Source organism: Gorilla gorilla, chromosome 4 (assembly GCF_029281585.2).
Source record: "Gorilla gorilla gorilla isolate KB3781 chromosome 4, NHGRI_mGorGor1-v2.1_pri, whole genome shotgun sequence".
Lineage (NCBI taxonomy): Eukaryota > Metazoa > Chordata > Mammalia > Primates > Hominidae > Gorilla > Gorilla gorilla.
Genome location: NC_073228.2, coordinates 23,883,562 through 23,907,601, shown reverse-complemented (window position 1 = coordinate 23,907,601; position 24,040 = coordinate 23,883,562). Strand labels below are relative to the sequence as shown.

The 24,040-nt window shown below is 44.1% G+C and overlaps 1 long non-coding RNA gene across 1 annotated transcript in view; it reads left to right on the top strand.

The window, feature by feature from the left end:
- Nucleotides 1–3,245: 3,245 nt before the first annotated feature.
- Nucleotides 3,246–24,040, top strand: part of LOC109026911 (uncharacterized) — a 29,211-nt gene continuing 8,416 nt past the window's right edge. Inside the window, exons 1-2 of the long non-coding RNA XR_010133737.1 lie at nt 3,246–4,971; nt 17,140–17,243. This is a non-coding gene — a long non-coding RNA (uncharacterized lncRNA). The remainder of the gene's footprint in view (nt 4,972–17,139; nt 17,244–24,040) is intronic.

Here is a 24,040-nt window from a genome sequence, read left to right as displayed (position 1 = left end):
ACTTTGGTCTCCCAAAGTGTGGGGATTACAGGCATTAGCCACCACGCTCGGCCCCTATTCTGTTTTATTTTTTCATTTATTTTACTTCATTTTAAATGTTTAGTTACTTTAAAAAAAAGGTTTTGGTCAATGTCAAATAATATTTAACATGGCAAGGAAAACAATAAAATGAACATCCATGTAACTACTTAAAAAAAATCATTACCAGTATATTGATTTTCTTTTTTTTTTTGTGATATTCTCAGTCTGCTGCCGAGGGTGGAATGCAGTGGCGCTGGAATGAGTGGCATGATCACGGCTCACTGCAACCTTGACCTCCACGGGCTCGGCTCAGGTGATCCTCCTATCTCAGCCTTCTGAGTAGCTGGGCCTGTAGGTACATGCCACCACTTCCAGCTAATTTTTTGTAGGTATGGGATTTTGCCATGTTGCCCAGGCTGGTTTCAAACTCCTGGGCTCAAGTGATTCCTCTGCCTCGGCCTCCCAAAGTGCTAGGATTACAGGCATGAGTCACCATGCCCAGCTCTTGAATGGTTTTAAAGTGTTATTCTTATCTGAATATTTGTTTTAAACAACAGGATTTAACCTTACAGGAAAGCCTAAATACAAACCTCTGCACGTTAACCCTATATACATTTTTCTATGCTGTTACTTACATATTTGAATGTACTGCTTTCAACTTCAAAACAAGCAGTCTCCCGCAAGTCTCCCATTACGTTCTGAAATCCTAACTTCTATTACCTAATACAAGACTACAAATTATGTTCATTGGATGGTTCGGAACAAAGCATGTGCCATAAAAATAAGGTAAATGTGAATGTGTGAAACAGTTTGCTAAGCTTTTTGCCACCGTCTGGCCTCTTAAATTGTGGTAGCAGCTATTGTTCACATTGATTTGTATATGTTTGTAGTACAAGGAAGCATTTCTAAAGGACCTTGTTCATTGCTTTGCACAAAATGGCCACTTAATATTTGTTGAATGAATTGCTGGCACTATCTCTGGTATTTTTATTTTTATTTATTTATTTATTTTTGATATGGAGTCTTGCTCTGTCACCCAGGCTGAAGTGCAGGGGTGTGATCTCGGTTCACTGCAACCTCCTGTGTTCAAGCGATTCTCGTGCCTCAGTCTCCCTAATTGCTGGGACTACCGGCATAAGCCATCACGCCTGGCTAATTTTTTTGTATTTTTTTTTTAGTACAGACGGGGTTTCACCATGTTGGCCAGGCTGGTCTCAAACTCCTGACCTCAAATGATCCGCCCGCCTCGGCCTCCCAAAGTGTTGGGATTACAGGCGTAAGCCACCGTGCCCAGCCTATCTGTGGTATTTTTAGTGTGATGTCTAGAACTTCATATACTTTTTTGGATTACTTTAATTGTAGGGCTGTATCCAAACTGATCAAATGCTCTCGGAGGTAACTATTTGGAGAAGTGACTTCACTGATTCATTAAAATAAATGACTGGCATGGAATAAGGATTAAAATATATTAATCCAAAACATTTAAAATTGCATTAATGTTATAACAGCCTAAAGCAAAACTAATGAATCACATAAAAAATCCCCCACGCGGCCGGGCACGGTGGCTCACGCCTGTAATCGCAGCACTTTGGGAGGCCGAGCCGGGCGGATCATGAGGTCAGGAGATTGAGACCATCCTGGCTAACACGATGAAACCCTGTCTCTACTAAAAATACAAAAAATTAGCCAGGCGTGGTGGCAGGCGCCTGTAGTCTCAGCTACTTGGGAGGCTGAGGCAGGAGAATGGTGTGAACCCGGCAGGTGGAGCTTGTAGTGAGCCGAGATGGCGCCACTGCACTCCAGCCTGGGCGACGGAACGAGACTCCGTCTCAAAAAAAATCCCCCACGCTGTTGTCCTTACTAGTTTACATTGTGCTAGACACTTTCGCATGTATATGCATACAACTTTTATTCTGTTTTTAAACTTTGCATTACATATACATTCTTCCATATTATATGATCTTCATTAAAATAGTTAAATGGCTGCATAAAAAACCATGCGGTTCCTGGACCATTATGCTGTTCCCTCATTCCCCTTTTGTTTTTAATGGAATAGAGCAAAGAACATCTTCTGTATTATTGTCAAGAATAGTGAGAGGTGACAGCGTGCTGGCAGTCCTCACAGCCCTCGCTCGCTCTCAGCGCCTCCTCTGCCTGGGCTCCCACTTTGGCGGCACTTGAGGAGCCCTTCAGCCCACCGCTGCACTGTGGGAGCCCCTTTCTGGGCTGGCCAAGGCGGGAGCCCACTCCCTCAGCTTGCAGGGAGGTGTGGAGGCAGAGGCGCGAGCTGGAACCGGGGCTGCATGCAGCGCTTGCGGGCCAGCTGGAGTTCCGGGTGGGCCAGGGCTTGGCGGGCCCCACACTCGGAGCAGCCGGCCGGCCCTGCCGGCCCCGGGCAATGAGGGACTTAGCACCCGGGCCAGCGGCTGCGGAAGGTGTACTAGGTCCCCCAGCAGTGCCAGCCCACCGGCGCTACGCTCAATTTCTCGCTGAGCCGTAGCTGCCTTCCCGCCGGGCAAGCCTCGGAACTGCAGCCCGCCATGCCTGAGCCTTCCCCCGCCTCTGTGGGTTCCTGTGCAGCCTGAGCCTCCCCGACAAGCACCGCCCCCTGCTCACGGCGCCCAGTCCCATCGACCACCCAAGGGCTGAGGAGTGCGAGCACATGGCGCGGGACTAGCAGGCAGCTCCACCTGCAGCCCCGGTGGGGGATCCACTGGATGAAGCCAGCTGGGCTTCTGAGTCTGGTGGGGTCTTGGAGAATCTTTATGTCTAGCTCAGGGTTTGTGAGTGCACCAGTGGATACTCTGTATCTAGCTACTCTAGTGGGGCCTTGGAGAACCTTTATGTCTAGCTCAGGGATTGTAAATACACCAATCAGCACTCTGTATCTAGCTCAAGGTTTGTAAACACACCAATCAGCACCCTGTGTTTAGCTCAGGATTTGTGAATGCACCAATCGACACTCTGTATCTAGCTCAGGATTTGTGAATGCACCAATAGACACTCTGTATCTAGCTGCTCTGGTGGGACCTTGGGGAACCTTTGTGTCCATACTCTGTATCTAACTAATCTTATGGTGACATGGAGAACCTTTGTATCAAGCTCAGGGATTGTAAACACACCAATCAGCGCCCTGTCCAAACAGACCACTTGGCTCTACCAATCAGCAGGATGAGGGTGGGGCCAGATAAGACAATAAAAGCAGGCTGCCAGAGCCTGCAGTGGTAACTCATTCAGGTTTCCTTCTACAGTGTGAAATGTGTCAGTCTTTTGCTGTTTGGGTCCACACTGTTTTTATGAGCTGTAACATTCACCGCGAAAGTCTCCAGCTTCTCACCTAAAGGCGATGAAACAACAAGCTCACCAGGAGAAACAAACAGCGCAGGACACGCCGCCTTAAGAGCTATAATCCTCACCACGAAGGTCTGCAGCTTCACTCCTGAGCTAGCGAGACCAAGAACCCACCTGAAGGAAAAAACTCCGAACACATCTTAACGTCAAGAAGGAACGAACTCCCGACGCGCCACCTTAAGAGCTGTAACACCACCAGGGTCTGTGGCTTCATTCTTGAAGTCAGTGAGACCAAGAGCCCACCGATTCCAGACACAATAGGGCTGAGGGCGGTGGCTCAGGTCTGTAATCCCAGCACTTCGGAAGGCCAAGGCAGGCAGATCGTTTGAGGTCAGGAGTTCGTGACCAGCCTGGGCAACATAGAGAAACCTAAATGTCTCTCCTAAACGTGTCTTTACTAAAAATACAAGAATTAGTGGGGTGTAGTGGTGCTGCACACTGTGGTCTCAGCTACTGCAGAGGTTCAGGTGGGAGGATCACCTGAGCCTGGGAAGTTGGGACTGCAGTGAGTCTGGGAGACAGAGGGAGACCCTGTCTAAAAAAAAAAAAAAAAAAAATTTAGCAGTACAGTTACAAGGTCAAAGGATATGGTACATTTTTAGAAAGTTTTTATTATCTTTCTGCTCCTGAGATACAGTAGTGTATGAACAACTCTTCATACGTTACTCTCCAAGGTTTATCTTGTTAATCCTTTAAGACGTATCATCTCCCTATCCTTGGCTGCACCTGAAAAGAGCGGGACTCTGCAGGTAACCCGATCTTCTCCACCAGGTGAGTCCCGGATGGAGGTGTCAACTACAAGACCAGGAACAGAGCACTCCTGGGGCTTTGCTGGAACCATCGGCGTGGGAATGCTGTCTCTTCCCTCGCCCGAAATACGCCACGTTCCCGGCGGGTAGCAGACTCGGTTCTAATCTTCCTCGCCCCAGCCTCTTGGAGCGCCCTGCACGCTGTGGGCGTCTAATAAATGCAGTCGGCCCTGCTTGGCCTAAAACTCTCCCTTGAGTGGACCGGACACTAAACCTCTCCAGGTGTCACAGCTGCCGCTCCCGCCGCCACTTTGCTCCTTGCCTGCTCCCTCCCCGCGTTCCGCCTGGGACTCTCGGCGGCAGCTCACACCTTCCCTGAGTGCCGGTGCCCGCCCGCCGGCCCCGACCCCCTGACCCCACCGGCCCCGCCTCCCATCTCCCCCCACCTCGCCCCCCGGAGCCGACAAATGGCCGCGGCGGCCCCAGGTCCGGGGTCACTCAGACAAGAGGGCGGGTGGAGGAGGAAGCGGCCAAGTCCACAGTCCTGCTCCGGTGCCGCCGAGCACCGCCCACCTCAGCTGACCAGCCCTGTCCGCTACTGGGCCTCGCCTAGAGGAGGGAAAGGCCGCGGCGTTCGCTCCCTCTGCGGCTCATGGCGACGACGCTTGGCACATCCGGGACCCTCAGGCCGCTGCGGTCGCGTCGCCGGCTGCTCGGGCCCCAGCCCCGGCCGCTGTGGTGACTCCGCCGCGCCTCGCCGTCGCCCCCGTCCCGCCCGCCGCCCCAGCCGCCAGGGACATGTCTAACCTCGGAGGCGTTAGGAACGGGCCTGTCGAAGTGTGCCTGACAGGTGAGGGGGGCGCGGCGGGCCGGGCTGGGCAGCCGTGAGGTGGGCGAGCTGGCGGGCGTGCCTGTGGCCTTGGAAAGGGCCAGGGTCGCGATCAGTGGTGAGTTGGGGGTCGGAGGTGTGGGAAGGCCTAGTTCAGAGAGAGCAATTGGAAAACCACTTGTTCCGGTTTGGACATTGTTTAAAAAGCCGAGGATGACTCGTGGTGGGGGGGTGGTGTTTTGTGGAGGGGAGGATACACCAGTTCGCATCGCAGGCGGGTTTCAGGTCGGAAAGTCTTGGTCAAGGAGCCCGACACTGCCTCCCGGGGCTCGGGGGAGCAGCCCCTGGGCTACCGGCCAGGTGAGATCGTGAAGGGGATGAAGAGCTCCCGTGGCGAGGATTATTGAATCCGGTTGCTGACTGCGCGCAGTAAACACTCCTTAAAGATGGAGCGCTTAACGGGAGGGTGTGCGTGTGTGTTCCTGGGTTGTTACCTTACACACCCACTTATGCCCGCGTGAAAAACCTTTACTCCCCGCCGCCGGCCACCGCTGCCAGGGTCACACACCTTAAACTCACGTCTCTCTGAGGAGGGGAGACAGGTTGACTTCCGGTGTGCCTGTCTGATCCGACCGCTCGGGCTCATTGTACACTGTGTTTTGGAAGTGTCTGATTGTAGGGTGGCATGTTTGGGGTTGTTCCTTATAGGCCGCAGAACTTGTGTCTCACTTCTAGCTCCAGACCTGCTTTAAAAACACACTTTTTTTTTGGTGGGGGGGGCGGAGGGGGTACAACTCTAAGTATGTCCTCATACAAATTTTCGAACAAACTTTCTGTTACTCTCCCCACTCTCCCCCTTCCTTTTTCGAAATGGAAAAGAATGTCCGGAGGGGTTGCTAGATAGAAGACTCTACACTTACAAAGTGTTTGATTCCAGGTGCATGAAATCTTTAACATTACAGGTACGTTTTGCTTACAGTGCCATTTTTGGTATTCTTACAGGGACATGCCACCCCCGTTTTAGGAGAACTTGTATTTGGTTTGAGAAGGAATTGGAATCATGGCGTTATCCTACCTTCACCATTTACCCCTGATAAATTGTCCACGTTTATATTTGGGTGAATGGTGAGAAAGATAATTTTCCGTAGAGGATTTGTGTGTGCGTGCACATGTACTAATAAACTGTAATTATATTTGCCCACACTAGACTTTGAGATTTATTTGGACTAATTTTGCAGTTGAATGCTTGTGTGTCACATCCCAGTCCACTGGCTAAACTTGCTGGATGAAAACTTGCAGTGAATTTGGTATTTGAGAATTTAGCTTGAATGCATGTTGGCTGCAATGTAGATAATGTATTACCTTCATGACAGTTTTCCTTTCCCTAGGGAAAATTGCCAGGAATCATTAACTGAGTGGTTCTTAATGGAAAACCTGGATTGGAGGATACTTATATTCCCCCCCACCCCCATTCAGTGTCCTTATATTGGGAGGAGTCAGTGGAAACCTTTGTAGTGGATCTTTGTTGCTTTGGAGTTTATCTGTTGCTGTTACTATCTGGAGTCAGTGATTGTGCAAAGAACATGTGATCCCAGGTGTGCAGAAAGCATCAGAAATAGGCTGTTTCCATTTACTTTCCTCTGGGCTATATAGAGAAAATGAGGAAAAAGTAGGGATTTTGATTTTCTGCAGATAAAATGAGTTGAGGTTTTTAGTATGACTCAATAGATCTTAAAGTGTTTATCTGCAGTTTCTGTACTGCCTAAGATACATTATAAAAATCTGTATGTAAAGTTTGTTAAGAGGAAAGATTATGCTTATCTTTTAGGGGAAGAGGGAATATTGAGCTACATTTATAGAGTGATTTTGTTTCAGGTTTTTCTGAGGAATTTTAAATACCCTGTGTCCTCTTAATAGTAAAAACAGTTTGAGGTACTCTGAGTTTCTTACAACTATTTGTCTCTGAATAGTTTTCTCTTAAAATTTGACAAATATTAAAAACATTGTCCTTCTTTGGTTACAGTGGAGTCTCTTCTGTTTTGCCAGGAAAGTTAACATATTTTTTTTTATTTTTGTTCATCATGTACAAATTAAGATTGTATAGATTTTAGCAACTAGATCTCAAGAACTGGATTCAATTAGCAGCTTTTAAGGACATAAACATTAAAGGGTTAGATGGAAATATTGTTTTGACTGACTGGATAAATGACAGGGCTGTGTTTGATGTGTGTCCAAGAATTGGTCTGGAGCTGGTGCCCAACTTCTCAGTCCATCTTGAGAAGCCAAATAAAATACTTAACCTAGGCCTCATTTTGTTCAAAAAAAAAAAAAAAAAGTTGATTCTTTGTGAAGACCTTAAGAAATGTTTGGCATACCTTTAGACTAAGTGACAGTTCATTTAGATCTGGGTTCCCTAATAGAGGAAAAAAATAACTTAAAAAAAAAAAAGACAGATCCCACAGTGAATTTATATTTGGTTTACAATACACTTGGGCTATAAGATGTTTTAAAATTATTGTTCTTTGCTTTAAGTTAATAACATATTAGTATTTTAAATTTATAGAGTACCTTTGATTTCAAGATGCTGTATAAACTTCAGTTACTTGGTAATAACCTTATTGTGGAATTGTCCCTTTACTGAAAGGTATCAACATTTCTTGCGTAGTGACACACACACACACACACACACTCTCACACACTCATACACACTCTGTTTCTGAAGAAAAGGAAACATTTAAACCATGAGATCTCTGCCCACAATTGATATTAGATGTTTCCACATATTATTCTTAAAACCACTATCAGTGAACTGTTTGGTGTTTGTCAACGCTAACAAGGTGGGGCTAATTTAATAATTTAATCCCAAATTTTAGATTCCTCAGGCAATTGGGGGTTAGAATCCGATTTCATCCATCAAGCTACTTCCGTTCTTTATGACACATTAACATATGATCATTAAAATGGGCTGTGTGGTAACACTATTAACTTCAACTACTATTTCTATAACATTGATGACAAAATGTATAATTTCTATATCATTATGTTTATATGACTATCTTATACAGGTTTTTCTTCCAATGGGTTGGATAGAAAAATATTCTTTTTTTTTTTTTTTTTTTTTGAGTCGGAGTCTTGCTCTGTCGCTCAGGCTGGAGTGCAGTGGCACAATCTCGGCTCACTGCAAGTTCCGCCTCCCAGGTTCACGCCATTCTCCTGCCTCAGCCTCCCGAGTAGCTGGGACTACAGGCGCCCGCCACCATGCCCGGCTAACTTTGTTTTTGTATTTTAAGTAGAGACGGGGTTTCACCGTGTTAGCCAGGATGGTCTCGATCTCCTTACCTCATGATCCGCCCACCTTGGCCTCCCAAAGTGCTGGGATTACAGGCATGAGCCATGGTGTCCGGCCTAGAAAAATATTCTTTACAGTAAAAACTTTGGGATAATTTTTTAGACCATTATTGTTTCTGAAAACCAAAGGCTGGAAAAAGCAGCTTAGTGTAATTTCTAATATTTTAAATTCTTAGGTATGGAGAAGTAGAATAAGATTACTCCTCCAGAACATTTATTTCAGACCTTTTTATACATTTAATGTTTTTGTATGCTGTTTCTCATGTTATTAATTTCAAAGCCCTTGGCAATAAGGAGGTTAAACTTGTCTATAAGGAAATTTAACTTTAAAAATTTCCCTTTAGATATGCTAGCATCTTAATCTTGGTACATTACATATTTTATCGATCCAAGGCTTTAAAAATTATAGCGTCATTCTGTTTGACAGGCTTTTAAGTATGCCTATACACCATAATGATTTTATTTATTTTTTAAGATGGAATTTTGCTCTTGGCTGAAGTGTAATGGCCCAATCTCGGCCCACTGCAACCTCGGCCTCCCAGGTTCAAGCGATTCTCCTGCCTCAGCCTCCCGAGTAGCTGGGATTACAGGCACCCGCCACCATGCTTGGCTAATTTTTTTTGTATTTTTAGTAGAGATGGGGTTTCCCCATTTTGGCCAGGCTGGTCTTGAACTCCTGACCTCAGGTGATCTGCCCGCCTTGGCCTCTCAAAGTGCTGGGATTACAGGTGTGAGCCACTGCACCCAGCCCATAATGACTTTTATATACTACAGGTGTTAGTGATTTGAATGTCCCCAGTTCATTTTATTTTTCTTGGTTTCTGAGGAGGAAGACAATGTAGCTGAGCTCTTTCCTTTTCTCTTAAATCCTGTCTACTAGTCTAACCCTCTTCAGGCAGGCAGTAGAACATGTCAAGGTCCTTGATGTAGTTTGGTATTCATAGTAAAGTCTGTGTATTTTAGTCATCACTTTTACTTTTTTCTTGTTGGTTGAGCTGTTACTATCACAGCATACTAACATCTCATTTAGCATAACTCAGTTTTCAAGATAAATGAAGGGTCATACTTAGGCATACAAGATTTTATTTTAGCCTTTTTTATTTTTTTGGCAGAGTCTCATTCTATTGCCCATGCTGGAGTGCAGTGGCAACAGCGTGCAGTGAGTGATCCCGGCTCTCTGCAGCTTTGATCTCCTGGCTCAAGTGCTTTTCCCACCTTGGCTTCCCAAGTAGCTGGGACTACAGGTACGCGCCACTGTGATTGGCTAATTTTTTTACTTTTTTTTTTTTCCTCCAGTAGATACAGGGTTTCTCCAGGTTGCCCAGGCTGGTCTTGAACTTCTCCACTTAGGAGATCCTCCTGCCTCAGCCTTCCAAAGTGCTGGGATTACAGGTGTGAGCCACCATGCCTGGCCTATTTTAGTCTTTCTTGGTGAGAGTCTTAAAGATGTAATATGTCCTCCTCTTTTCAAATAGATCATACTTAGTAGAACTTAATGTTTTATTCATGATTCAGTATAATTATGAATATAAATTATTCTTTTGTTGCATATGCAATGTGAGGATCTCATTAGGACCTGTAGAGAGAAGTATTTCACCCTGGCTAAATGGTGATAGGTCATTTAACTTGTTCTTACTAGTTTTTCTCTTTGCCTTCATTTTTGTTTACTGATACTTTCTTTGTCTAAGAATGCTGAACCCTTGAAATACGCCGTTGTAATCAGCATTGTTACGTGTTTCTGTATGATTGACATGTATTGAAAGTTTAAGTGCCAGATGCTATGTTAAGTTCATATCTATTATCACTTTTAATTTTCATAGTAGCTCTAAGTGATAGGAGAAACTGAAAGTTGGAGAAGTACATGTCACAACCAAAGTTGTCTAGAAAGCTTATTACAAGTTTATTAGAATTTGTGTGGAAAAATAAAATTGACATATTCTGTTCACTTGGAATTGCACTCGCCCCTAGCAATACTTGCCCATCATTTTAAGGCTCAACTCAAGGATTACTGTTATCCCTAGAACTTTCCCTGACCTGAGTTGAACTGTCCTCTGTGACTCTAAGAAGCTCTTCTTTTAGTATCAGACCTAACCCACTGATAGGCATCTATTGTTCCTATGCTTTAAGTTCCATGAAGTTAGGATCCTTGTGTGAGCATGGATTAAGACCTTTTTGGCATTTTATTTAATGAATGCCGGAGAGCTATAAATAGTTCCGAATAGTTCTGCATGTATTCTTTATGGCTAATGCACTGGGTATGAGTGGCAAGAGGTGAGGCTCTTGGACAGGGACCAACCTAGTTTAGGACCTTATTATAGTGTGCCAAGAGGTTCATTTTTTTTAAGGTGGTGGGAGCCATTGCAGGATTTTAAGCATTGATATATTTGTTGTTTAGACACAATCTGGGAGCAATATGGAGGATGGACTGGAATGGGAGCCGTGAAGACTGGTTTTAGGATAACTGGTTAAGAAGATTCAACAGCAGCCATCGTTCAGATTTTTTTTCTTGTTTGAACATTTATTTCCAAATTTTTTATTACAAATAATTGCTGTAAACATCTTGGTGTAGGTAACTTTGATTTTTTTTAGAGGATTTTTGTTTTTTTAGGATGCTTCCATAAAAAATAGTGTTAGTGAGTTCAAGTGTGTGGATATTTTTAAGGTTTTGTGATTAATTTTTCCTTTAGGCTCTTTCTTAAAAGAGTTGGGCCTGTTTAGAGCAGCAGTAAATAAAGATGTCCCTTTTTACTATTCTGTTATAAGCATTAGCTAATTGCATTTTAAATATTTTGCTAATTTCATGGCATGTGCCATTTAAACATTCGTGAAGCAGAATATTTTCATGTCTGTTTACTAATCATATTTATTTTCATTGATTTGTTTGGCCTTGTCCTAGTTATGTTAAAGCCTTAGTGTTTTTCTTATTGATCTACCTGATACTTACAAATATATTAATCTGTTGTCATATTTGCTACAAACATTTCCATGGTGAATTATTTGTCTTTTAATATTGGTCATTGTTTGGACATGTAGAAATGTGTTATCTTAGGAGTCAAAATCTGTCCAACTTTTGTTTTGTTTTTCCTGTTCTATACTTGGAAAACCTTTTTCTTCAAGGAGTTTGATGAATAAGTACGTTATATTTAGTGTTTTTTAAAAATGCTTTAATAAACTATTCCCCCTTCAATTCCTATTTAGCCATCTCATCATTATTTATTAACCAGTTCTTCCTTGCCACAGTGATGTAGTATCTTTTCAGTTAATTATAATAGAGTCAGATATATCTCTTGTTCAGTGCCATACTGTTTTCATTATTGTAGTTTTATAATTTAGTTTAATATTCTCACTAGGTCAGTTTTTTTAAGAGATGGAGTCTCGCTCTGCCACCCAGGGAGTACAGTGGTGTGATCTTGGCTCACTGCAGCCTCTAACCCCTGGGTTCAAGTGATTCTCCTGCCTCAACCTCCCTAGTAGCTGGAATTACAGGTGCATGCCACAACTACCAGCTAATTTTCTTGGGGTGGAGATGGGGTTATATTGGTCAGGTTGGTCTCGAACTCCTGACCTCAAGTGATCTGCCTGCATTGGCCTCCCAATTTTTTTTTTTTTTTTTTGCTATTCTTATTTTTTGTTTCCACATAAATATTAAACTTGTTAAGTTTAATAAGAAATTTCACTGGGGCCGGGCATGGTGGCTGACGCCTGTAATCCCAGGACTTTGGGGAGGCTGAGGAGGGTGGATCTTCTGAGGTCAGGAGTTTGAGACCAGCCTGGCCGACATGGTGAAACCCTGTCTCTACTAATAATACAAAAATTAGTTGGGCGTGGTTGCACACTGGGGAGGCTGCGTCACGAGAATCACTTGAACTCAGGAGGCAGAGGTTGTAGTGAGCCGAGATCATGCCACTGCACTCAGCCTGGGTGACAGAGTGAAACTGTGTCTCAAAAAAAAAAAAAAAAGACATTTAATTGGGATTATTATTAGAATTTCCTTACTTTGGGAAAAAGAGGCATCTAAGTTTATTTAGTTTTCTTACCCAGGAGCATGCTAAGTTTTTACGTTTATTTAAGCTTTGGCTCATATTGCTCAGGATAGCTTTATAATTTTCTTCCTATGTTTGAATTTAATTTCAGATACTTTATATTTGTGTGATATACATTGTGTTCTCTAATCCTAGTTATTGCTTGTATTTAGGAATGCAGTTATATGTATTTTTGCTTGATTAGAACAATTTTGGCTGGGCGTGGTGGCTCATGCCTGTTATCCCAGCACTTTGGGAGGCCAAGGTGGGAGGATCACTTGAGCCCAGGAGTTCGAGACCAGCCTGGGCAACATAGTGAGACCTCATCTATATATATATTTATTTATTTATTTATTTTTTTGAGACTGAGTTTCGCTCTTGTCACCCAGGCTGGAGTGCAATGGTGCCATCTTGGCTCACTGCAACCTCTGCCTCCTGGATTCAAGCGATTCTCCGGCCTCAGCCTTCCGAGTAGCTGGGATTACAGGCGTGCTAATTTTGTATTTTTAGTAGAGACGGGGTTTCTCCATGTTGGTCAGGCTGGTCTCGAGCTCCTGACCTTAGGCGATCCGCCTGCCTTGGCCTCCCAAAGTGCTGGGATTACAGGCATGAACCACCGTGCCCGGCTGATGCTAGTTTTCTAGGTATCAGTGTTTGGTACTTGTTACAGTTGAATGTTAACACTTAAAATTTTTCTTTTCTCTTGGATTCCTCCCCAACATATAAGTAATTGAACAAAGTGAATAATTTTGTTTATTTTATTAAAATTTTTTTAAATACGAGCAGTCTCCTGAACAAGAATAGTTTCAGACAGACTCTCTGTTTTAGAATAGCTTCTGATGGCATTGGCTACCTTTTTTAAAAACCACCTTTGATGTTGTATTAAAAAGTATCAAAACCTAATCTTAAGTTTGATTGGCAGTTTGGTTTGGTTTTATACAAAAATTGATAGCAGACATAAAGTTTAAATTATTTATTTATTTATTTTGAGACAGTTTTGCTCTTGTTGCCCAGGCTGGAGTGCAGTGGCGCCATCTCTGCTCACCACAACCTCCGCCTCCGGGGTTCAAGTGATTCTCCGGCCTCAGCCTCCCAAGTAGCTGGGATTACAGGCATGCACCACCATGCCAGTCTAATTTTTTTTGTATTTTTCGTAGAGACGTTTTTCCATGTTGACCAGGCTGGTCTCGAACTTCCAACCTCAGGTGATCCGCCTGCCTTGGCCTCCCAAAGTGCTGGGATTACAGGTGTGAGCCACTGCGCCTGGCCTAAATTTTAAATTTTTAAATAAACCGTGATGATTCATTTTTTGGGAGGAATTACCACATAGATGATTGCAATCATGCAATGCTCTTCCCATTTCTTCCCAAAAAGTTTCCTCTTACCTCTTCATAGCCAGTTGTCTTCTTTAATACCCAGAACTTGTCAACTACTGATCTGTTTTCTGTCACTATAATTTTGCCTTTTCTAGGATTTTGTGTAAATGGAATCATACTGTCTGCAGTCTTTTGGGTGAGGCTTCTTTTAACATAATGCTTTTGAGATTCATCCATGCTGGGTATCAGTACTTTGTTCCTTTTCATTCCTGAGGAATATTGCATTGTACATCAATTTGTTTATCTGTTTGTAAATATCCACAGACATTTGTTGTTTCCAGTTTTTGGCCATTACGAATAAACATTTGAGTACATGGCTCTTTGTGAACATGTTTTTCTTGCCCTTGGGTAAATGAGTGGGATTTTTGCACCATACAAAAAGTATGCATTTTAACTTTTTAAAAATCTGCTGAGCAGATTGCTTGAGCCCAGGAGTTTGAGACCAGCCTGGGCAACATGGCAAGCTCCGTCTCTACAGAAAATACAAAAATCAGTCAGGTGTGGTGGCCTATGCCTGTAGTACCAGCTACCCAAGAAGCTGATGGAGGATTGATTGGGCCTGGGAAGTTAAGGCTGCAGTGAGCTGTGCTCACACCACTGCATTCTAGCATGGGTGACCCTGTCTCAAAAAAAAAAAAAAATAATTGTTTTTTCAAAGTTGTACCATTTTGCATTTCTACCAGCATTGTATGAGTTTCAGTAGTTCCTCATCCTAGTCAGCACTTGATATTGTCTTTGATTTTAGCCATTCTAATTGGTAGGTACAGATATTTCTTTATACTTTAATTTTTACTTCATTAATAACGTACAGTTTTAAGCATATTTTAATGCACTTATTTATTGTCCATATAATCTTTGGTGAATATCTAAGTCTTTTGTTCATGTTTTAAAATTGTTTTCTTATTAAGTTTGAGAATTCTTTATGTATTCTGGATATAAGCCTTTTATGAGATAAATACTTTGCAAATATTTCCTCCTGGAGCGTAGCTCCCACCCGGCCCCCAAAAGATGTCCCAAAGAGAAGAAGTTTTGAATGCTGATGAAACCTGTTTATCAATTTTTTTTCTTTTGTGGTTCATGTTTTTTGAGTCCTAACTAAGTCTTTTTGTGTGTGTGTGTGTGTGTAAGATGGAGTCTCATTCTTGTCACCCAGGCAGGAGTGCAGTGGCACGATCTTAGCTCACTACAACGTCCGCCTCCCGGGTTCAAGCGATTCTCATTACTCAGCCTCCCAAGTAGCTGGGATTACAGGCGCCAGCGACCACGCCCGGCTGATTTTTTTTTTTTTTTTTTATTTTCAGTAGAGATGGGGTTTCCCCATGTTGGCCAGGCTGGTCTCGAACTCCCTACCTCAGGTGATCCACCCGCCTCAGCCTCCCAAAGTGCTGGGATTACAGGTGTGAGCCACCGTGCCCGGCCCTAACTCTTTTTCTAACCCAGAGTTCTAAAGATTTTCTCTGTTTTCTTCAGCATTATTTATAATTTTAACTCATACATTTAAACTTATTTTCAAGTTAATTTTTTAATATGCTGTGAGAAGTGTCATGATTTTTTTTTCGTATGGATATTCTATTTTTGTAGCCCTATTTGTTGAAAATACTTTTGTTTCCTCCATTGAATTGTCGTGGCACCTTGGTAGAAAATCAGTTGACAAGCCAGGCGTGGTGGCTCATGCCTGTTCTTTGGGAGGCCAAGGCAGGCAGATCACTTGAGGTCAGGAGTTTGAGACCAGCCTGGCCAACATGGCGAAACCCCGTCTCTACTAAAAATACAAAAGTTAGCTGGGCATGCTGGCGGGCGCCTGTAATCCCAGCTACTCTGGAGGCTGAGGCAAGAGAATCCCTTGAATCCAGGAGGCGGAAGTTGCAGTGAGCCCAGATGGTGCCACTGCACTCCAGCCTGGGTGACAGAATGAGACTCTGTCTCAAAACAAACAAAAAAATCAGTTGACAATATACATATAATTCTATTTCTGGACTCTCTTCTGTTTTCTTTATCTGTGATTCTGCCCCTTTAAGTTTATTCTTTTTAATACCGTGCTGTCTTGATTACTATAGCTTTAAAATAAAGCAGCTTTCAAACAAATCGAGTCTTTGATTTAGGATCTTGTAATGCTTTGGAGCCATTGTTTAATTTGTTGAGCCAATAAGTATTTATCATTTTTGATCTGTGACAGATATTATTTTTATTACGTGGTACCGTGAATGGAGATATAAGAAATCAGAAAAAGCCTAGATTGGGTCCTGTAGTTTTCCTTTCAGAATTTCTATTATGAACCTTACATTTTTAAATTAATTAATCTTTTTCATCTCTTACTGATGTGATGAAAGAGGATTATGACAACCAGGACTTAACAAAGTTTGCTTATTTACCAGCTGTCAGTCCCCTCAAATCATTTTTGGAAAAAGGTGGGATATAAAGAATAAACATATCTAAAATGTGACCATAGAAAAGAAAGGAGGTGATTGGTGTGTTAAGTGTGGGTTGGATTATGAGTATTTATCATTTTTGCTTGTATTATTTTTGTGACAGGGTCTCTGTCACCCAGGTTGCAGTGCAGTGGCGCAATCAGAGCTCACTGTGATCTTGAACTGGGCTCAAGTGATCCTTCCACCTCAGCCTTCTGAATAGCTGGGTCTACAAACATGCACTACCATGCTCAGCTAATTTTTAAATTTTTTTTATTTTTCGTAGAGATGGGGCCTCACTGTGTTGCCCAGGCTGGTCTCGAACTCCTGGCCTCAAGTGATCCCCTGCCTTGGCCTTCCAAAGTGCTGGGATTATAGGCCTGAGCCATTGCTGTGCCTGGCCTGCTTTTGCTTGCCTTATTTTATGTGTATATTTTTTCTAAAAGGCAAAAGAAAGGAAGAAACTTAATTTTATTAGAATGTAAGCATATATATATTCAAAAAATATATACACATATATACAAATATATGTGTATACACATACAAACAGGATGGTCTCGATCTCTTGACCTCGTGATCCGCCCACCTCAGCCTCCCAAAGTGCTGGGATTACAGGTGTGAGCCACTGCACGTGGCCACTTTATTTTTTTAAAAGAGACAAGGTCTTGCTCTGTCACTCAGGCTGGAGTGCAGTGGCATGATCATAGCTCACTGTAGCCTTGAACTCTTGGGCTCAAGTAGTCCTCCCACACCTTAGCCTACCAAGTAGCTAGGACTACAGGCGCCTGCCACCATGCCCAGCTATTTAAGAAAAAACTTTTTTGTACAGATAGTTTCACTGTGTTGCCCAGGCTGGTCTAGAATTCCTGGTCTCAGGTGATCCTCCCACCTGAGGATTACAGGTGTGATCTATGGCACCTGGCCAAATTTCACCTTATTTTGACTTGAGTTTTTTGAGCGGATTGGCAGGGAGCAATTAAGTAATAGGCTAACAGGACCTAATAGTAATAGTGTGTTAAAAATTATTTTTTTCAGGAATCATATTGACAGGTCATGAAAATGAGACCAAAAGATCTCTGGAAGCAATTAACGATAAAATTTCATGGAGAAGAAGGCCTTGACTATGGAGGGGTTACCAGGTAAGGACTTGCTTGCCAGCTTATGACATACACATCTTTGTACTTACCAATTTAAGATACTTCCTGTGGTGTAACTTTCTCATCGACATTTATTTTTTGGGTATTCTATTCCCTAATGTTTGTATTACTGAGGATATCCTAATAGATATATTCATAATGAGGTTAGGGTAGTGCTGCTACTGGACAAGTATTTTAGAACTCCCCAATAGATCATCTGAGTCCAGTGAGACTGCAGGCCCTGTGTTTTCTCCATCTCTCTCCTTCAGCATGTTATTGCCTCTGCTTTACATTGTCAGGAACAGTTCTGAGATTTAAACGATATATGACGAACTGAATACTGGTTCTCTTTGCTTCCATTGTTATGCCTTTTTACATTGTTAAATGAATGTGTATGCATGCATGTGTGTATACACATGTACATATCATGATGGTCATCAGAATGTTTCAGTATAGAAGGTATAATGCTTCTGCTATATTTGTAACTCACAGGTCAAGTCAAATTGATTTCTTTTTCTTTTCTTTTTTTTTTTGGAGATAGGGTCTCCCTCTGTCACCCAGGCTGGAGTGTAGTGGCGTGATCTCGGGTCACTGCAACCTCCCCAAGCTGGGCTCAAGAGATCCTCCCACCTCAGCCTCCTGAGCAGCTGGGACTACAGGTACATGCCACCACACCCAGCTAATTTTTGTATTTTTTTTTTTGTAGAGATGGGGTTTCGCCATGTTGCCCAGGCTGATCTCGAACTCCTGAGCTCAAGTAGTCTGCCTGCCCCGGCCTCCCAAAGTGCTGGGATTACAGGTGTGAGCCACCGCACCCAGCCAGTGATTTATTTCTGATATTATATTTACTATAAGAATTCTTTTCTAAATATGAAAATTAGTTTTATATAAATGTAGGATAAACACTGTAGCTCTGTATTGAAATGTTTTAAGGATCATTGTAATTCTGCTTTCCCTAATCTTAAATCCAACCAAAATTAAATTATGTTTTCAGTAATTCCCATTAATTATTATTTAGCATTACATGTATGTAGTTGTAGACTTATTTTCATTCTGTTATCTTTTAAACCTATAGATGGGTGGTTTCTTTAGCGTGGATTTTTTTTTTTTTTTTAGTATTTATTGATCATTCTTGGGTGTTTCTTGGAGAGGGGGATTTGGCAGGGTCATAGGACAATAGTGGAGGGAAGGTCAGCAGATAAACAAGTGAACAAGGGTCTCTGGTTTTCCTAGGCAGAGGACCTTGTGGCCTTCCGCAGTGTTTGTGTCCCTGGGTACTTGAGATTAGGGAGTGGTGATGACTCTTAACGAGCATGCTGCCTTCAAGTATCTGTTTAACAAAGCACATCTTGCACCGCCCTTAATCCATTTAACCCTTAGTGGACACAGCACGTTTCAGAGAGCACAGGGTTGGGGGTAAGGTTATAGATGGACAGCATCCCAAGGCAGAAGAATTTTTCTTAGTACAGAACAAAATGGAGTCTCCTATGTCTACTTCTTTCTACACAGACACAGTAACAATCTGATTTCTCTTTCTTTTCCCCACATTTCCCCCTTTTCTATTTGACAAAACCGCCATCGTCATCATGGCCCGTTCTCAATGAGCTGTTGGGTACACCTCCCAGACGGGGTGGCAGCCGGGCAGAGGGGCTCCTCACTTCCCAGACGGGGCGGCCGGGCAGAGGCACCCCCCACCTCCCGGACAGGGCGGCTGGCCGGCGGGGGCTGGCCCCCACCTCCCTCCCGGACGGGGCGGCTGGTCGGGCGGGGGCTGCCCCCACCTCCCTCCTGGACGGGGCGGGGGCTGCCCCCCCACCTCCCTCCCGGACGGGGCGGCTGGCCGGGCGGGGGCTGCCCCCCATCTCCCGGACGGGGCAGCTGCCGGGCGGAGATGCTCTTCACCTCCCAGACGGGGCGGCTGCCGGGCGGAGATGCTCTTCACCTCCCAGACGGGGCGGCTGCCGGGCGGAGACGCTCCTCACCTCCCAGACGGGGCGGCTGCCGGGCAGAGGGGCTCCTCACTTCTCAGACGGGGTGGCTGGGCAGAGACGCTCCTCACCTCCCAGATGGGGTGGTGGGGAAGAGGCGCTCCCCACATCTCAGACGATGGGTGGCTGGGCAGAGACGCTCCTCACTTCCTAGATGGGATGGTGGCCGGGAAGAGTCGCTCCTCACTTCCCAGACTGGGCAGCCGGGCAGAGGGGCTCCTCACATCCCAGACGATGGGCGGCCAGGCAGAGACGCTCCTCACTTCCCAGACGGGGTGGCGGCCGGGCAGAGGCTGCAATCTCGGCACTTTGGGAGGCCAACGCAGGCGGCTGGGAGGTGGAGGTTGTAGCGAGCCGAGATCACCCCACTGCACTCCAGCCTGGGCAACATTGAGCACTGAGTGAGCGAGACTCCGTCTGCAATCCCGGCACCTCAGGAGGCCGAGGCTGGCAGATCACTCATGGTTAGGAGCTGGAGACCAGCCCGGCCAACACAGCGAAACCCTGTCTCCACCAAAAAAATACGAAAACCAGTCAGGCGTGGCGGCGCGCACCTGCAATCCCAGACACTTAGCAGGCTGATGCAGGAGAATCAGGCAGGGAGGTTGCAGTGAGCCGAGATGGCGGCAGTACAGTCCAGCTTCGGCTTGGCATCAGAGGGAGACCGTGGAGAGGGAGGGAGAGGGAGAGCTAGCGTGGATTTTTAAAAATAATCTCTTGCACATCATACTTAGGACTTGATAGTTTTTGTGGAATTTGTGTTATTTACTTATAACTAGAGTTTGAATGTTTATTGGGAAAACTTAATCATGATCATCTGCTGGTGGCATCTAAGCACTATAATTATATGTATAGGTCAAATAAGTAGTTTAATTAATTTTTTAGGGACAGGGTCTCTGTCTGTCACCCAGGCTCAATGGAGTGCAGTGGTGTGACATGGCTCACTGCAGCCTCAAACTCCTAGGTACAAGTGATCTTCTTGCCTCAGCCTCCTAAAGAGCTAGGACTATAGGCACATGCTTCTATGCCTATTAAAAAAATTTTTTTTGGCCGGACACGGTGGCTCATGCCTGTAATCCCAGCACTTTGGGAGGCCGAGGCGGGCTGATCACGAGGTCAAGAGATTGAGACTATCCTAGCCAACATGATGAAACCCCGTTTCTACTAAAAATACACACAAAAATTAGCTGGGCATGGTGGCACGTGCCTGTAGTCCCAGCTATTTGGGAGGCTGAGATGGGAGAATCGCTTGAACCTGGGAGGTGGAGGTTGCAGTGAGCCAAGATCGTGCCACTGCACTCCAGCCCGGGTGACAGAGTGAGACACTGTCTCAAAAAAAAAAAAAAAAATTAGAATAATTAGTGTCAGCATTAAGCTAGTGCTGAGACCATAACCACTGTAAACAGGCACTCAAAGAGAAGGAAGACCAAGAGTCTTCCTTCTTGAATAGTTCTTGAACTCCCAAGAGATTCTTGACATGCCAACTCGTAAGTTTATTTTGTTCCCCCATCCTAGCTATAAGGCTGTTTGGAATGGTTTTTTTTCTTGGTATCTCCAGCAAGTGCCTGGCCCAGAATCATACAGGATGAGGGAATAAATTATGACCATCCCAATGTCTTTAACATAAAATAACAAAGGTAGGTGAAGGGAACTGGAAGGAGGGAGACAAACGTGAATTTTAAGATTTTTATGGAGCAGAGATGCTACCCTGTCCCATCAAGCTTTGAGGCCCTGGCAAGACAGGATGCCTGAGCCTGCAAAGCAGAAGCTAGACCTTGGGCAGGAGTGAACTCAACATGGTCAGTGCCACTCTGTGGAGCCTTGTGGGGCGCCCAGCCTGCATCCCCAGCAGATGTCACTCTGCCTCCCGTTCGAGGCAGGGGCTGCAGAGCTTTCCTCTTCAACCTTCAGCTTGAGTTGGCAGGTGCACAGTCAAAACCTTCAGGGTCCTAGAGCATTCATTTTCAGGAAGTAAATCTTCAGGATGTACTGAAGCATCTTCAGAATAGCAAATATGAAGAGGCTGACCCACACTGACAGTTCTGTGATTTACATGATCATATTCAAGAAACAGAGTGAGGCCAATCACATATCCATATGGAAAAATACGAGCTTTGACTTCTAACTCACACCACATACAAAAATTAATCCCAGAAAGATCATAAACCTAATTGTGAAACATAAATCACTAAAGCTTCTAGAAGATAATACAGGCAAATACCTTCAGATCCTTGGGGGAGATGAGTATCTCTTAAATGGGACATAACCAAGCAAGCCATAAACAAAAAGACTGATAAACTGCACATCGTTAAAAGAATCTCTGTTCAATAAAAATACCATTAGGACATTTAAAAGTCAAGCCCTATAGACTAGAAAAAGATACTTGATATATATACTATTTTTGTCCAGTAAAAGACTCATATCTATAATATACAAAGAGCTCCTTCAAATCAGTACATACACATACAACTCAATTTCAGACTGGGATGAAAACTTGGACAGACATTCTATAAAAGAGGATTGACTGGCCAATAAGTAAATGAAAAAGTATCATCTTTAGTCATCAAGGAAATGAAAATTAAAACCACTACACATCTACTAGAGTGGCTAAAATGAAAAAGATTGGTAACACCATTGGCCAGGATAAAGAGCGACTAGAATGCTCATTTGTTGCCAATATGAGTATAAATTAGCACAAACAGTTTAGAAAACTGTTTGGTGGTGGTATCTATTAAAGCTAAACCTGCCAGGCACGGTGGCTCACGCCTGTAATCCCAGCACTTTGGGAGGCTGAGGCGGGCGGATCATGAGGTCAGGAGGTCGAGACCATCCTGGCTAACACAGTGAAACCCCGTCTCTACTAAAAATACAAAAAATTAGCTGGGCGTGGTGGCACGCGCCTGTAGTCCCAGCTACTCAGGAGGGTGAGGCAGGAGAATTGCTTGAACCGGGGAGGCAGAGGTTGCAGTAGGCCGAGATCACACCACTGCACTCCAGCCTGGGCGTCAGAGACTCTGTCTCAGGGGAAAAAAAAAAAAGTAAATCTATCCAAGAACCTAGCAATTCCTTTCCCAGGTATATACCCACAGAAATAAGCACTGAGGTTCTCCAAAAGCATGTACAAGATGTTCACTACAGCTTTCTTCATAATAGTCAAAACCTGGAAACAGCTGGGCGCGGTGGCTCACACCTGTAATCCCAGAACTTTGGGAGGCTGAGGCGGGTGGATCACAAGGTCAGGAGTTTGAGACCAGCCTGGCCAATATAGTGAAACCCTGTGTCTACTAAAAATACAAAAATTAGCTGTGTGCAGTGGCACGTGCCTGTAATCCCAGCTACATGGGAGGCTGAGGCAGGAGAATCACCTGAACCTGAGAGGCAGAGGTTGTAGTGAGCCAAGATCATGCCACTACATGCCAGCCTGGGCAGCACAGTGAGATTCCATCTCAAACAAATCTGGAAACAACCCAAATGTCCATTAACAAGAGAATGGGTAATAGGCTGTGATATATTTTTACAATGGAGTATTACAGAACAATGGAAAAGAATGAACTACAGTCTTATGCTGTATTTACAGCTGAAGCTCACAGATGTAGTGTTCAGGGAAAGAAACCAGACACAAAGAGTACATACTGTGTGATTCCATTTATACGCGTGAGGTTCAACAACAGGAAAAACTAATGCACGGCTCTAGAAGTCAGAATGGTGGTTTTCAAGGGGCACAATGACTGGGAGAAGGTACACAGGAGCCTCTGGTGGGCTAGATATGTTCTAGATCTTGATCTAGATGGTGGTCACAGGGTGCACATCATATGTAAATACTCACCAAGGTGGACACTGAAGATCTGGTACTTTAGATACATCATTCCTCAAAAAGTTTTTAAAGGAGAAAGTGGGGCAATTCAATGGGGGAAAGGACAGCCTTTTTAACAAATGGTGCTGGTTCTACTGGGTATCTGCATCCTTGATACACAGAAGTTAACTCAAGATGGACCACAGACTCACATGTAAGAGCTAAAATAACATTCTTAGAAGAAATCATGGAAGTAAATCTTTGTGACCTTGGATTAGGTAATGGGTACTTAGATACCACACCAAAAGCACAAGTGACAAAAACTAGATAAATTGAACTACATCAAAATTAGAAGCTTTTATGCTGCCAACAATACCATCAAAAGAGTGAACAGAATGGGAGAAAATATTTGTAAATCATGTATCTGGTAAGGTTCTAGTATCCAGAATATATACGATTTAAAGAACTAGCCTGGGCAACATGGTGAAACCTCGTCTCTATAAAAAATATTTTAAAAATTAGCTGGTCTTGGTGGTGTGAGCCTGTAGTCCCAGCTACTCAGGAGGCTAAGGTGGGAGGAGCACCTAAGCCTGGAAAGTTAAGGCTGCAGTGAGCTGAGATCATGCCACTGCACTCCAGCCTGGGTGACAGAGCAAGGCTCTGTCTCAAAAATAAATAAAAAGAAGAGAAAAAAAGTACTATTATAATCCAACAACAAAACAGTTTTAAAATGGGCAAAGGTAGGCTGAATGTGGTGGCTAACACTTGTAATCCTGGCACTTTTAGAGGTTGAAGCGGGAGGATCACTTGAGCCCAGGAATTTGAGACCGGCCCGACAACATCACAAAGCCCCATCTCTACAAAAAATTAGCTGGTCATGGTGCCGCGTGCCTATAATCCCAGCTACTTGGGAGGCTGAGGTGGGAGAATCACTTGAGGTCGGGAGGTTGAGGCTGCAGTGAGCTGTGATCATGCCACTGCACTCCAGTCTGGACAACACAGTGAGATCCTGTCTCAAA